Source organism: Triturus cristatus, chromosome 5_2 (assembly GCF_964204655.1).
Source record: "Triturus cristatus chromosome 5_2, aTriCri1.1, whole genome shotgun sequence".
NCBI classification, from domain to species: domain Eukaryota; kingdom Metazoa; phylum Chordata; class Amphibia; order Caudata; family Salamandridae; genus Triturus; species Triturus cristatus.
In genome coordinates this window covers 973,108,905-973,122,766 of record NC_140588.1, presented here as the reverse complement: position 1 = coordinate 973,122,766, position 13,862 = coordinate 973,108,905, and the positions used below count along the sequence as shown (strand labels likewise).

At 48.7% G+C, this 13,862-nt stretch overlaps 1 protein-coding gene across 17 annotated transcripts in view; it reads left to right on the top strand.

The window, feature by feature from the left end:
* The window catches only part of DCX (doublecortin), a 392,216-nt gene that overhangs the window by 135,876 nt on the left and 242,478 nt on the right, over nt 1–13,862 (top strand). The window lies entirely within an intron of this gene.

Genomic DNA, 13,862 nt, shown 5'->3' with positions numbered 1-13,862 from the left:
TCTCCCCCTTCATTTGCATCAGCCAACGAAGGGGTCTGTGGTCGGTCTGAACCAGGAAGTGCGAGCCAAACAGGTATGGCCGCAACTTCTTCAGAGCCCATACCACTGCAAAGGCTTCACGCTCTATTGCACTCCACTTCTGTTCCCTGGGAAGTAGTCTCCTGGATAGGAAGACCACGGGTTGATCCAGACCCTCTTCGTTGAGTTGCGATAACACTGCCCCAATGCCATGTTCTGATGCATCTGTCTGGACAATGAACTTCTTGGAAAAGTCTGGGGCCCGTAAGACCGGGGCCTCGCACATGGCTTTCTTCAATTTCTCAAAGGCTTGCTGACAAGCCTCCGTCCAGACTACCCGTCGAGGTTGTTTCTTGGACGTGAGCTCCGTGAGAGGGGCTACGATGGTACCGTACCCCTTCACGAAGCGGCGATAGTATCCCGTGAGGCCCAAAAATGCTCGGACCTCAGTCTGTGTCTTGGGGGGTTCCCAGGCCATGATGGCCTCGATCTTCGCCTGGAGGGGTTGCACCGTTCCCCTACCCACCAAGTGTCCAAGGTACACTACCGACCCCTGCCCGATCTGGCACTTGCTGGCCTTGATCGTCAATCCAGCTTGTCTCAGGGCCTGGAGAACAGCTTGCAGGTGACGCAAGTGATCCTCCCAGCTGTTACTGAAGACGGCTATGTCATCCAGATAAGCAGCAGAGAAACTCTCCATTCCGGTGAGGATCTGGTTTACCAGGCGCTGAAACGTGGCAGGTGCGTTCTTGAGCCCAAAGGGCATCACACAGAACTGGTAGTGGCCATTGGGCGTGGAGAAGGCTGACCTTTCCCTTGCTCCATCAGTCAACGAGATCTGCCAGTACCCCGAAGTAAGGTCAAAGGTACTTAGATATTGGGCAGCTCCCAGCCGGTCAATTAATTCATCCGCCCTAGGGATCGGATGTGCATCAGTCTTTGTCACTGAATTCAGTCCCCGGTAGTCCACACAGAACCTCAGTTCTGGTTGGGCACCCGGTGGTGCAGCTTTTGGTACTAACACCACCGGACTGGACCAGGGGCTGCTAGAAGGTTCAATCACTCCTAGCTCCAGCATCTTAGTGACTTCACTATGAATGCTGGCCTTCACCTTGTCTGACATCCGGTAGATCTTGGACTTCACAGGTGGGCTGTCTCCTGTGTCCACGTCATGGACGCACAGGTGAGTCCTACCCGGGACAAGGGAGAACAACGAAGAGTACTGCCCCAGGGCCTGGCGACAGTCCTCCTGCTGTTCAGGAGTTAGAGATGGGGAGAGAATCACTCCCTCCACCGACCCATCCTTTTCCTGAGACGCAAACAGATCAGGGAGAGGCTCGCTTTCCACGTCCTCTCCTCCGTCAGTCACCATCATCAAGATGACTTCGGGCCTCTCGTGGTGGGGTTTGAGGCGGTTGGCATGCAGCACCCGCAGGGGCTGACGAGGGGTCTTCAGGTCCACCAAGTAGGTAGCCTTACCCTTCTTCTCCAACACCTCAAAGGGTCCTGACCAGCGATCCTGGAGGGCACTAAGCTCTCCAGGTTCGATCACCCACACCTTCTGGCCAGGCTCCAACTCCACCGGGTGAGCGTTGTGGTCATACCACGCCTTCATCACTGCTTGGCTGGCTTCCAAGTTGTCAGAAGCTTGCTTCCACAACTTAGCCATTTGGCTCCGGAAGGCCAGCATGTAGCTCACCACATCCTGGGGGAGCTTTCTGGGAGTTCTTTCCCATCCGTCTCTCACCAGGTTAAGAGGTCCACGTACAGGGTGCCCATACAGAAGCTCGAAGGGGCTGAAGCCCACTCCCTTCTGTGGCACTTCCCTGTAGGAAAAAAGTAAACAGGGTAGGAGGACGTCCCATTTCCTCCGCAGGCTTTCAGGCAGACTTCTGATCATGCCTTTCAAGGTTTTATTAAACCTCTCCACCAGACCATTGGTCTGGGGGTGGTAAGGAGTTGTGAACCGGTAGGTCACTCCACACTCCTTCCACATTGCCCGCATATATGCTGACATGAAGTTGGTCCCCCTGTCGGACACAACTTCCTTGGGAAAACCCACTCGGGTAAAGATTCCCATCAGGGCCCTAGCCACAACAGGTGCTGTTATGGTCCTCAGAGGTATTGCCTCTGGGTACCGTGTGGCATGATCCACCAGAACCAGGATAAACCTGTGACCAGCTGTAGTCGGCGGATCTAATGGACCCACAATGTCGATGCCCACCCTTTCAAAGGGGGTGCTAACGACAGGAAGTGGTTCCAGGGGAGCTTTCAGCTTCACCCCTGTTTTCCCACTGGCTTGGCAAGACACACATGTCCGGCAGTAGGTATCGGACGACACTTTCATCTGAGGCCAATAAAAGTGTGGGACAAGACGGGCGAAGGTCTTGTCTTGCCCCAGGTGTCCTGCCAATGGTATCTCGTGAGCCAACTCTAAAAGGAAGGCTCGATAACGTTGAGGGACTACCAAGGCTCGTGAGGATCCATGTAGGGGTGCCTTGGGTTCACTGTAGAGGAGGCCATCCTCCCAGTAAACACTGTAGTTCCCTTCAACGTTCCCTGCTGCCTGGGCTTCGGCCTGTCGCCTCAGCCCCTCAAGGGTAGGGCACTCCCTCTGGCCCTGGCAGAATTCCTCCCTGGACGGGCCTCCCTCCACGTGCCACTCGGCCGGGATGGGTAGGTCCTCCAGGTTGGTAACGTCCCCCTCCGCAGACTCCTGGTCCACCACCTCCGGTGGCCTATCCGTCCTACGGGGTGGAGACGCCGAGGCAGGCTCCTCCTGTCCTCGGTTCTTCCCTTGACTGGCAGCTGGCTGGGCCTTTGTTCCAGGCTCCAGCCGGAATGAACTCCCTCTTCGGGTAGTCGCGGACCTTGTGCTAACACAGGCCCAGTCAGGTGTACCCAGCATCTCGGTGTGAGTCCGGTATTCCACCTCCTTCCAAGCGTTGTGCTCCATGTCATTGCCCAGCAGACAATCGACTGGCACGGCAGGGCTTACGGCAACTCGAAGTGAACCTGCAACCCCCCCCCATTCAAAGGGAACCTCAGCCACGGGATAGTGGCCGGTTCTGCCGTCAGCCATCGCGGCTGGGTGGAGTACATCGGGAATTACCTGCTCTGGAGACACCAGTTGGCTACGCACCATAGTCATACTGGCTCCTGTGTCTCTCAGAGCCTCCCCTCTTTGGCCGTTGATGGTGATCCACTGCCCATACTTTGCGGTATTTGCGGGCACCTGGATCTTAGGAACCATCTCCCGTTCTCCCAGGGACACTAAAGTGACTCCCGCCCACTCCCTTCCCTTAGTTAAGGGCATCTCCTCCCCGAGCACTACACTAGCTACTCCGGGGGGCTTTCCTCCAGTGGGAGGGGGTGAGCGTTTCTGACACTTCGGATCTCCTTTATAGTGTCCAACGCCACCGCACTCGTAGCAATGGACAACCCTTGGCTGCTGACTCTGGCCAGGATTAGGGTTTCTGGGTGGGTTAGCCTTAGAGGTGAATCCTGTTCCCTTCCCTTGGAAGTTATTTTGGGGGCCTTTGGAGAACTCCTTTTTCTTTTCCCCTCCCTCTTTCTTCTGGGGGGCGCCCTGTCCGGCCTTTTGAGTATCCCCTCCAGTCCCCCTTGTGGACACCCGGGTACTAGCCCAAATGTCCGCCTCCTCAGCAAGCTTCCGGGGACTGGTCAGCTTGCTATCCACCAGGTGTTGCCGCAGTTCAGGGAAACATTTCTCGAGTAGGTGTTCCTTCAATACTAGGTCAAACAGCTCCTCGTAGTTCCTTACTTCACTGCCCTGAATCCAACCTTCCAGTGCCTTCTTTGCATAGTCCAGGAAGTCCACCCAATTCTGTGTGCCCAGTTTGTGACTACCCCTGAACTTCTGTCTGTACTTTTCCGGAGTAAGTCCAAACTTCCTGATGAGCGCCAGTTTCATGGTGGGGTAGTGGGTTTGCTCATCCTCTTCGAGGGCCAATAAAGCATCCCTACCAGCTGGAGGCATGTATTTATACAGTCCCCCTCCCCAATACTTCGCTGGAACCCCATGGGCCCTCAATGAGACCTCATAGGCTGCTAGCCACTTGGCGATGTCGTCACCTGCCCCATAGCTCGCTACAATGTCCTTCGGCAGGTAAGGTTTGGATTCCCTGGTGGACTCTTGGTTTTGGCTGCCACCATTGGGAACAGGTTGTGCCCCGATTCGCAAAATCTGAAGATCTATTTCTTTCAGGCGCAATTCATGGGCCATCCTCTGCTCCTCCTTTTCCTTCTCCAGCTTTGCTAAGTCCCATGTGAGCTGTCTTTTCTCCCTCCGGTCTGCTAACTCCACTTCAGACAAGCCCCCGCTAGAGGCACGGCTGCCCCCCCTAGAAAGTGTCCTGGGCCCTGCGGACAGGTTCCCCACCTCAGGTTGGTACATCTCAGCCCCCTCGGGGTCAGGCTCTCCATCCCTGTCTTCTTCCTCAGCCTTGCTTTCCCTGCGTGCCTCCCCCCAAGCCCTTAAGCTGGTTTGAAGTGCACCCTTCTTTGCTCCTGGGGGACAGTACACCCCCTCTCGCTGGCAAAACTCCCTGAGTTGGGCCACAGTGTACGTGTCTAGATTTTCAAGAACAAACTCCATCTTGCCCACTCAGGTTAGAGGACAGGTTTTGTGCAGTAACAATGCAGGGGGGTACCTTTAATAATACCTCCTCCCACCACCAGAGTAAATTTGGAAAAAACAAAAACCCACAATTAGGAAGGCCGCTTTGAGAAAACTCCCGGTGTAGGCCTATGGACTACCCACAGTTATTGTTGAGTATACGTAGGCACAGCTCTATCCCACCACTGAACACCAATTTATGTTGGAAACTGCCCACTCCCACTCCGCAGGGTGGTGGTGGACCTTCCCGACACAATGGGGTAGCTTGGCTCGAGTGGTCAGGAAACAGGCGCAGTGCTAAGCATACAGTATACCCATACAATAACCATGCGTGCATCCGTTCCAAAAACGACTCTACACCGTAAAAATTATGAAAATATTCTTTCTTTATCTTTCTTCTCTTAGTTGCTGATTGGGAAAATAAATAACAATCACAGTATATACATTTTCTTAAATAGAGCAGGTCAAATAAATATTGGCTGTTTGCTGAAATAAATAGGGGTGATCATAAATAACAGGGCATAAATACAAGTGCAATATATACAGACAATTAAATACTTTGAGGTAATAAATACTGTACCAATAAATACTGTCCCAATAAATACTGTACACCAACAAGTCCTGTGGACCTATAAATTCAGTGCAGCAATAAATAGATAAGAACTTAATAAATACAGTATCCCCAATAAATAATTAGAAGTATACAGTACACTTTGTGAATCAGATGACACTTCAATTCTTAAGGGCTGATTTGACCCAGGCACAGCTTGTAGGGTGTGGAAGGCTTGAGGGGGCTACTCCCTGGCTGAGGCAAAGGCTGAGGCCTAAACTGAGGTAGATCAAAGGGGGGAAGTTCCAATGCCCTGGCTTCCCTCTCCACAGAACCTCTCTAGGATAGTCCCAGTTCACCCCAGGCACAGTCAGGTGGGTTTCAGCACCTCCCTAGCCCCTTAGAGTAGTCTCTCAGGTCTCCACAGGGCCTTAGGCGCCCTCTACTCCACTTACTGCCCTTTTCTGATGTTCCGACGCCGCTGGAGTCGTGTCGACGCCGTGAGGCGGTTCCGGTTCGGTCTCGGCGGCCTCGGCACAGTGTCAGTTCTTTGTCGACGCCGGTAGGCGGTTCCGGTCCGATGTCGGTGGCCTCGGTTCGATCTCGACCTCCGATTCGACGGCGTCGGGCAGTCTCTTCACGATGTCGACTTCGGGCGGCTTCGGTCCGATGGCGCTCTCGGCTCCGATGACGTCGGCCGGCCTGGCCTCGCTGTCGACTTCCGGCGACTCCGGGGTGCGATCCTCACCCCCGACCTCCGGTGCTCTTCCTCACAGGTTCCGGGCGACTCCGGAGTGCGATCCTCACTCCCGACCTCCGGTGCTCCTCTACCTCGGTCTCCGACGACTCCGGAGGGCGGACTTCACCCTTCCGATGACGCCGCTCACTCGACCTCGGTTCACCTCCTTCTCGACCCTTGGTATTCCTCTCGACCTCCGCCGGCGCCCTCTTACGACCTCAGGCGGCTCCGGGTACGACGTCTGCTACCTCAGTCAGCGCCGCTTCTCCACCTCGGGCTCCAGGTCTTCGGCTACTCGACGCCAGGCTCCAGGGAAACCAGTTCTCAGGTCAGAATCTTGCTGTTTTCTTGGTTCTAAGGCCTGTTCCTGCTGTCCAGGTCCTTAGGATGGTTTTCTTCTGTCTTCTTCCCACACAGGGCTATAGGCTGGGATCCATCAGTAGGGACAAGTATCAAGGGTGGGTTTATGGACCCCACTCCAGGCACAAGTTTCCACCCCTGCTGCTTCACTCCTTCCTCCTTCACTGTTGTGCTCCTCTCTCTTCACCAGTCAGGTGCCAACTGCCAGCTCCAACTGCCAACTGCCTCTCTTATCCTCCCAACATTCTAAACGGTTTCCAACTGTCACACAGTTCTGGAATCTCCTGGAAGGTTCTGGAAGGTGCTGGTAGGTTCCAGTGGATGCTGGTGATGTCACAGGAGGCCACCATTTTGTGCTTCAGGCCCTCAGACAGAAGTTTCAGGGGTAGCTAAAATGGCTCCCTGAATCTGTAGCAACACTAAAAAGTCTGGTGGTTCCCAAAAAGGAAAAATTCAAACAGGGTTTGAGGCAAAAGTGGGACAAAATAAATAATGATGAGGAGGGACCACCCAAAGGGCTGACAGGTCTAACAGTAAGCTAGTAGCATGATTGATCAATATTACTGGAAAATTAGTGATTAATGTTTGTAAGTCAACTCTGACAATTTTTCAGGACATTTTTGAATGCATTTCTGTAGGGTAGCTGTCATCTCTATAACTATTCCCACATTTTTATCATGGTCAGAAATCCCTACTTAAGGATAAACAACATCACTGGGCATGTTAAGGAGGTGACTGAAGCCTTGGAGAAATCAGATGCTAAAATGGGCAATACATCCATTCAAGGTTTAAGGGAATGAGATTAGAATTAGGGTTGGCAAGCATGATCTTTAAATATTAAACAAGAACCTCAACATACTGGAAATGCATTACTGAAATAGGAGATGGCTCAATCTGCCATATGATAAAAAGAGAATGTAATACCGAAAGCCCCTGGTAGGAGAAATGTTACTTTGGGGACAATCTTACTGATGGAAGGGACAGTGCATGGAAGTGAAGACTGCAAAACTGGAATGTTATAAGTCTGACTACCATTTCTGCTTTGGTAGCCTTAAATATCAAAATATAACCAAAATGAAACAGACTGGGTTCATTCAGCAGTACTTGATTGACATTCTAATCTCAAGTAATCTTGCGGTGGATGCTGACGGTAAGACTATGTCAGCTACCAATTATGGAGATTAGGGTCTGGTAGAGTAAGGGCTGGATTCAAGACCTAACGTGTTCATTATGCCAAACTCAAGTTCAAGCTTGATCCATGTGTTAGTAGCGTGTGATGCACTGAATAATGTTAGACATTTTTTCTACTACCATTATACAGAAAATTGGCATGTTTGCAGGGTACAGGAGCTAGTTGCGTATATCATTAAATGGAAGGTTACCCCATTATGTTGTACACTTTGTAGTTGGTTTGAATATGTTTATATTGCCTAGGTTGGAAGATATCAAATAAATAAAATAAATGTGAAACTTGAAACCTACTTGCATAGAGTTTCTGTTGCTAAATATTGAGTTTCAAAATGCCTTCTGCAATTCACATCCATACCGTCTGCATAGAAAAGGAAGCACGAGTGCGACCCACAAAAGATAGCTGGTGAGTAAAATACAGCGCATTTTTCAATGGTTAAAAGGAAGAAGTGCATTTTAAAATTTCAAGCATTGTGCTGAGAATGATAGAGATTATTAATAGTTAAATGAACATGGGTTGGGGTCTCTTCCACTGGCATGTTATATACATAGGTATGTTTTTGAAATATTTTGAAGACTGTAAATAGTCGATGGATTTGATTGTAAATAATGAGCAATTGCTCAGAACAGGAATACTTGTTATATCTCTTAATAAGCAGATCTGATGTTCGAAACAGAAGCTATGAATTGCATTTTACTGTTCTCATTCACATATAACATTATCCACTGGAATAATATCAAGATGATGTCAAGATAGTGCCTGCATGATAGTGAAGAATTAATCTTTCTCTCTTGGCTGAATAACAAAGGAATCAAATAAGAGATGAATTCACCAACACCATTAGAGTCTGAGAGGTCTTAGGTCTCATGTATTTAGAGGAGGTCGAAGTGGGCAGGAACTACAGGAAATGACGCTTCTAAGCTTTTTTCACTTTACAAATAGTTTCCATATGTTTTTTTAAAAAGCAACTGTTAATGCTGAGAGTTGCTTCAACCTGGAAGGAAAGGAGGTTGCTTTTTGTTCTGTGGAGAGAGAGCAAGGACAGACAGTTATAAAAGAAACACGCCATCTCTCCAGGGTGCCTGCTACCTGAAAAAAATATAAATGTGTGCATGAGGATAACCAGCTAATATAAATGCTATTTGGTAGATAACGTAGGTGTTAATTAAGTAAGGTTTGAAGCTTCACAGTGACAAAGAGGTACTCTTTTGAGAGATACTGCAAGGCTATTACCAGTGCTGGATTGTTTCCTTTAATTCAAGACTGTTAAAATAGGTTAGCATTAGCTACAGTCTGATTGATAGTACTAAAATCAAACTTTTGAGAGCACCATAAGCACCTAAACACAATATTTTTTTTTCATTTTTTGTGACAGCCTGTCTTTTTCTGTGCACAATACGTTATTTTAAACCTATCCCTGCCACAATATCGACAACACTAATATTGTGTAAGAGATGTGGCGCAGCGGCCAGGTGCCTGACACCGGACTACAGCGTTCACGGTTTGATCCCCGGTGCCGGCGGCAGGTTAGCCCAGCACCATGTGACTCTGGGCAATAGCTCACTTAATCTTCCCGAGGGCCCCCAGCGCCGGGACACCACTTCGGAGGTAGCTTTGCGCTTTATAAATACTGGTATTTCATTTCATTTGTAACAAAAAGATCTTATCATAAATATTGTTTACAAAAATATCGTTTCCCTGAACTTATAATGCACAGTACAAAAATTCGGGGGAAAAATTGTGTAACTAATATAATCCCAAAATATCAATTTTGTAAATATAAATAGAGTTTAAGTAGTGAATGTTGAATATTCTATTATATAAAGCTAATATAATGCAAATTAAATAAATCCCACTAATATTTAATACTATACATAAATATATATTTATATAAACACACAAACACTTATACATACATATTTATGTATACTTGTGTTTATATAATATATATATATATATATATATAGTGTGAACATAATACAATTATTTATTTGACATTATAATATGTTTTTAATATTTAGAATGTATTACTGTGAAAATAAAACATTGGACTTTGGAGGGGCAAGATTTAATATTCCCACTCCAGTCTATGCTACAGTAGAGAAAGTATTGTTCTTTGGAGGGGTTATATATATTGTTCCCACTCCATTCTGAGCAACAGTAGAAAATATGTTGGACTTCGGAGGGGTACTATTCACTATTCCCACTCCAGTCTGTGCACCAGTAGGAAAAGTGTTGGACTTCAGAGGCGGTAAGATTTAATATTCCCACTCCAGTCTGTGCAACAGTAGTGAAAGCGTTGGACTTCACAGGGGTTACATTTACTATTCCCACTCCAATCTGTACAACAGTAGGGAAAGCATTGGACTTCGGAGCGATAAGATTTACTATTCCCGCTCCACTCTGTGCTACAGCAGGGAAAGTGTTGGACTTTAGAGGGGATACATTTACTATTACCACTCCAGTGTGTGCAACCGTAGGGAAAGCGTTGGACTTCAAAGGGGTTACATTTACTATTCCCATTTTAGTCTATGCAACAGTATGAAAAGCACTGGACTTTGAAGGGGTAAGATTTATTATTTCCCCTCCAGTCCGTGCAACAGTAGGGAAACTGTTGAACTTCGGAGAGGTTAGATTTACTATTCCTACTCCAGTCTATGCAACAGTAGGGAAAGCGATGGACTTCGGAGGGGTAAGATTTACTATTCCCACTCCAGTCTGGGCAAGAGTAGGCAAAGCGTTGAACTTTGGAGTGATTAAATTGAGTATTCTCACTCCAGACTGAGCAACAGTAGGGAAAGTACTTCACTTCAAACACACTACATATTTGAGTAACCCTATTAATTCATGAAAATTAGAAAACTGTTAATATAAACAATAATAATTTACATAAAAAATATACATATAAAAAACAATTTGCAGAATGAATATACAATGTAATAATTAATTATCAATTAATAAATAATTGTTATTTATTACTTAATTTCCAACTATATACCCCTACAAACCTAGCAGCTCCCTCCTAAAATATAGCTAACATAAACAAGTATAACACAATTTATATAATTAATAATCAATTCAATAATTAATCAGCAATTAATAATTAATTGTTAATTAATTATCAATTAATACATGTCCCATCTTAAACCCCTACAAACCCAGAAGCATACGCCAATAATATAGCTGAAATATATCATTACACAATATACATAATTATTAACCAATTAAAATATTTATAAAAATGAATAACTAATTATTATTAATTATTACTGAATTAACTTTCCCCACAATGTCCCTGCAAACGTACCAACCCGCACCTAGAATAAAAATAAAATAAATCAGTATTGAGGATGGTGCATTGAACTGGCTATCCTCATTTTTGACACAAAGGTCCTTTCAAATGTAGGAGTCTCCATGTTATGCCACTGTCCTCCATATAAACTGTGGGGTTCTGCAGGGCTCGGCTTTCATCAATGTTTATCTGTGTCCTCTGGCAGACATAGTGAGGGAGTTTGGAGTGTTGATTATTCATTTGCAGATGACACCCAAGTGGCTGTATCCCTGCCTCCAGGAGCAGATTTCAACAACAACTAATCTCTTGCTTGGGAAAAGTGGCAAGCTGGATGGCAAATTGCTCACTCAAACTAAACAGACACAAAACACAGTTGATGCTGTTAGGAAACAAATAGACACCACAAACAGACATTTGTTGGCTGAAGAACCTGGGTAGCTCTCCCGCCCCTGCCTCTTCCATAAAGAGTTCAAGCATGTGGCTAGATAGTTTTCTATCTATGAAGGTCCAGGTAAAAATAAACCGGATGCTCACCTGCTTTGGCTTAATTAGAAGTGTGAGGAAAATATTCAACCTGCTACCCCCACAATTCAGGAGGTTAGTGGTCCAAGCTCTGATTCTTTACCGTCTGGACTATGGGAACTCTTTGTATCTGGGCTCACCTAAATACATTTTCAAGAGACTCCAGGTGGTCCAGAACACGGCTGCCAGGATCATTTTCAAATCCCCAAATATGTCTCGATAAAGGATGAACTGGCCTCCCTACACTGGTTACCCATGGAGAAGAGGATCAAATTTAAGGCACTTTATTTTACACACGGGATTTAGTGTTAAAGGGCACTTTTGATCAAAAATCTCCCGGTCCCGGGGGCGTGGCCAACTGCATGGCCGGGTCGCAGCGTCTTCCGCGAGCTCCGCTGGCCCCGACACAAATCCTGATAACATCCTGTTCCTCCGAGCCGTTAACCCCACGTACCTGTGCCGGAGGAGGTGGTGCATGCGACGGCGATCCTGGCTGGACGTTTGAGAGCTCCGCTGTGTCCAATATCGGGCTTTGTTCGGCGCGACAATTGGCACGCAGCCCACAAGATGGCGGCCGGAGCTGCTCGACTGTGGTGCTGAGAATGAGGGAGGAGGTCTTCGCCCCCATGTAGGTGGTGATCCTGGGAGATTCTAAGCTGCGGTCCCGGGGGCAGATCCTGCGCCCGGCTTTCCCCCCCCCTTGCGGCTACAACGTGACTGACGAATTCGGCTGCCAAACTGAGAGCGCCCGCGGCAGCCGAAAACGGCTCATGGAGCACGCCGAGGAAGGGGCTTGACGAAGATTGCACCCGTTGTGACCGGTGCGGCGAAGCCCGTCCGGCTTAGACTCTGCAGACGTTGTAGGCGGAGCTGGGAGACCTGGCCTGGGACCCCAGATCTCGCACAGAACTGTGGTAAGTGGCGCACTTCACTGGGCATGCACTGCCTGGAGGTACTGGGGGTCTGAAACGCGGTGTGCTCCTCCGCTCCCCCAGCACGGCAGCGCGCCTGGAGGACTGAGGCTCTCCTTCTCCGATTAACATCTGGGACATGGTGGAGAGGTTGGGGCCTGCTGTGGTCAGGGTGCCAAATTGCAATATTGAGGAGCCCTCCAGCCCCAGTGGCAGTTCGTGCTGACAGTGGATTTTGACGGGGAGGCAACCCTGTTGATGGGATTGTGGCCTTTGGTGTCCCTCGTCTCTGTGCCGTGAGGGCCTGGACTTTCTGGTGGCCCCTGTGGACACTAATCCTGGATGCTCCCCTTCTCTCACTCTCGCCTGGGGAAAGTGAAGTGGCGGGAGCCCGAATCAGACGGAGATACATGCTGGCATGTAGAGGATCCCTCCAGCCCCCGGGGCAGTTCATGCTAGTCTCGGACTCTGTGATGGGGAGAGCCCTGGTCGGTGAGAGTGTGGTCTCCGGTGTTCCACACGTCTGATGCTACAGTGCAGTGAAGGCCTGGGTTTTCTCGTGGCCCCCTTTGAAATTAACCCTGGATTTTGACATCCGGCCCGCTGGGCTGTCTGGACGGACAGTGAGGGGACATCGGTGGGCAGTTGCACAGGGGCTCTATCGCCTGTGCAGTGTTGCTTCCTCCCTCCTCTCCTGGGCTGCCTGCTGTATCGGACGTGGCGAGTGAGCTGGCTGCATCGGCGGAGTCAGAGTCCCTGCCTTTATATTTCCACCTCTGAGAGTCCTACGTGCTTCTCCCCGGTGCTCGTCCTCATCCTGTTTAGCCATGATGGCAAAAGATAGGGATTCCAAGGCGGCCAGACAGGGAAAGATGGACCGCTACACGAAGGTTCTCCCCGCGCCCACTGGGGCTGAGGGGGACCCCACACAGATACAGAGGAGATCACACAGTGCTTCTCGAGAGAGCCTAGAGGGTAAGCTGGCCGAAGTGCAGACGGAGGTCTCCTTTCTACGACAAGACAAGACAAGGTCTCCGAGCGAGTGATAGAGGTCGAGCAATGGGTCTCGGAGCGGTGCAAATCTCCTCCTGCTTTGTCATAGAAAGGGCACACAAGATGCCGGGGGTTAGGCCACAGACCGGGGCCCCTCCCCGACTGTTGATAGCTCGATTCCTGAACTTTCAGGACAGGGATTTGATACTCAGGGAGTTGCGTAAAGAGGGTGAAATCAAGTATGAAAACACAAGAGTGATGGTATTCCCGGACTATTCGCGTGATGTTCAGAAGCAACGGCGCACCTTCGACCCCATCAAAGTGAAACTTCGTGCCCTTGGGATCCAATATTTCTGTAGTAGGGGATCTCTGTGTATAGTCATAATCTAGTGAATAGTCCCGCCCATGTGCGTGGACCCCGGAGCAATAAAAAATAATCTCAAAAGGTGACAAATCATGCAGACCTGCATACACCTTTAAGAGAGAATTTAATTTAAAGACAGATAATGCAGCCTATACCCACAGGCTACACTGTCCAGTACTTCAACTAGAATTCCACCAACATCCACAAACAGCACTGCCTGTCTAGTTTTTCTCCATATAGGAAAAAACCCTGCCTCTACCAGCAAAAGCCACTGGAATGATAGAG